We start from the raw sequence: 2,538 nt of genomic DNA, 5'->3' as shown, positions 1-2,538 counted from the left end.
TGGAAAACAATAAAAGTCCACTTGGCAACCTCGGGAGCGTCGCTGCTTGCACAAGCCCCCCCTTCCCGCCCTCTCTCCCCTCCCGCCCCGGTCCCCCCGTCCCTCCCCCTGCTCGGTTCTCCCGGGCAGGGCTCAGTCACTCCTTCGCTGCTCTCCGACGTAAGGAGACGGTCCCAAGTGTGTGTGTTTGGAGTGGGAGGGGGCGGCGGCGGGAAGATGGGGATGGGGGGGCGCGCATCGCCCGAGCCTTTAATTAGAACCGCGCTGAGGAGCCACTGAAATATTGATGTCCTGGCGCAGCTCTCGTCAGGCGGGTCCCCGGCCCGCGGCCGCAGCCCCGCGGGGGGCGGGCGGGGAAGCCGCCTGTTTACCGGGAACTCCGGGCCCGGCTGCGGCGGGGAAGGGGAGGTGTTGGGGCGGGGGCGAGCTGCCGGGGAAGGGGAAGGCTATTTCTGCTCCCGCCGGCCGGGAAGCCCGCGGAGAGGCGGCTGCGGTGGCTCTGGTGGAGGGAGGGAGCGGGCGTGCCGCCGCTTTCGCCGATTCTTGGCACGGGCGGTCCCGGGCGGCTTCCTGGGCTCCCGGCGCGGCGCTGCCTGGAAGCGCTCCCAGCGGGGCCGGGAGAGGAGGAGAAGGAGAAGGAGGACGAAGGCAGTGCCATCGGCGGGAGCGCCCTGTCCACTCCCGCAGCTGCCGGCCCCTCGGCAGCCTGACAGCCTGAGCAAGGGCACTGGAAGCGCGGGGCGGTCCGCGGAGAGCGCCGAGCCCCCTCCAACGAGAGCCCTTCCGCAGAGCAGGCACGGGCTGCCGCCCTCCCCGCGCAGCCCCTCGGGGGGCGGCTGAAACCCGAGCCGGGCAGCTCCGGGCGCTCCCTCGCTCGCTCCCTGCCCCGTGAGGGCGAACCTGCCCCTCGGCCCCGCTGCCGCGCGCGCTCCCGATTCCGGGGCGCCTCTGCGGGGCCGCGCGCCGCGGGAACAGCGACCCCCGGCGGCCGCCGCCCCGCGCGCGCCCCGCGCTGCCGCCGCCCGCCGCCAGGCGGCGCTGAGCGCCCCGCGCCCTGAGGGCTGAGGGCCGGCCCGGGCACCTCCCGCACTGATCCGTGCGGGATAAATCGATCCATTCATCTTCGAAACCAACGCGTGAATGGCACGTGTCTCCAGCTACAAAAACCTCAGCCTGTGCCGTCACAGCGAAGGTACAAAAACACTAAAAAAATACACACCACATGATGAAGAAAGAGACGCAGAGGCAAGACTGAGCAAGACTGCTTTGTCAGGTTTCCAGAATCCTTCTCCTCTTGGCTTCATGGTTTGTTTTCAGTCATCTGAAGACTCAGGGAAAAAAAAAGAAATTGAACAATCAGTTCAACAGTGAGAAAGAATGTCCCTTTGCATGACATAACTTGGTATGGCTGTATTTACATGTTAGTCATTTCAAATATTGACACATTGAGGTCACCAATTGGAGACAGGGAAAGTGGAAAACGAGGCATGCAGAATACAGCCTGGTGTTCTGTTCCTAAGATTACATTGCAAGTATTCCTTCACCTGAAAAAGGTAGATGCAACTACAGAACTGAAAGAGGGTTTCAGCTAAAGACCTGAATGGATTGTCCCATTTTAGAGCTATAATTTTAATGTTTTTGATCACCATTGTGTAAGGAAGGAGCAGCCTGTGTTTTGAGTACACACCAAGTCAGGAATGCTTGGCTGCATCTTTTCTGCTATCTCAGATGTACCCAGACATGCCTGTTAGGTCTGGCATGGAGACCAGCTCTCAAGGAGCAGCCAGAAGATTGTTGAATAATATGGTTTATGTAGCTGTATTCCTTTTGAAAAGACAGTGGACATTAGCAGAAACTGCATTAATCCCTCTTATGAGATAACTCTGCCATGACTCTGAGAATGGGATAGCTGGAACTGCCCTAAGACACACCAAGGACAAGTTAATGTCTTAAACAATTGAATTCCAATGCTGAGGAATACTCCTTTTAAATTTACTAATATAAAAATAGACTCAAAAGTACAATGAAGGTACTAGCTGAGATACGAGGTAGATGAACAATTTGTTGTCTTTTCCTGCATGCAGACTCTGAGGCATGGGTCTATTATGATTTGTTTACACTGAATTATATAAAGATATGTAATAGCTCCCATGACTTCAATATAATTAAATTGGAATTTCCACTGATAGGTTTAAGATGCTAATTTAATATTCTAACAGGTTATATTTTCTTAAGTATATTTTCTTAGGGCTCCACCTAAGTTAGCCATCTAGATCATAACTGCCTATATGCTACCAAGCTCCTACTCTGTATATATATTGTCAAAACTACAATCCCTAAACCTTCTATCCACCCTCAGTGTGACTCCTGGGGCTTCTAGAGTGAGTAGGTGCACTGTTTGCCATGGCTGCTCACAGGTTCTTGGACTTCTTCCCTGGATGCCGGGAAGCGCCTGACTCTTGTCAGCACTAAACAGCCAGGATGGTGAAGAAAGCATTCTTCCAGGAATTACAAGATGTAAGTTTTAATCCCTTCAGG

Source organism: Oenanthe melanoleuca, chromosome 3 (genome assembly GCF_029582105.1).
Source record: "Oenanthe melanoleuca isolate GR-GAL-2019-014 chromosome 3, OMel1.0, whole genome shotgun sequence".
Taxonomy (NCBI): domain Eukaryota; kingdom Metazoa; phylum Chordata; class Aves; order Passeriformes; family Muscicapidae; genus Oenanthe; species Oenanthe melanoleuca.
The sequence above is the reverse complement of the archived record's forward strand: the minus strand, read 5'-3'. Positions refer to the sequence as shown.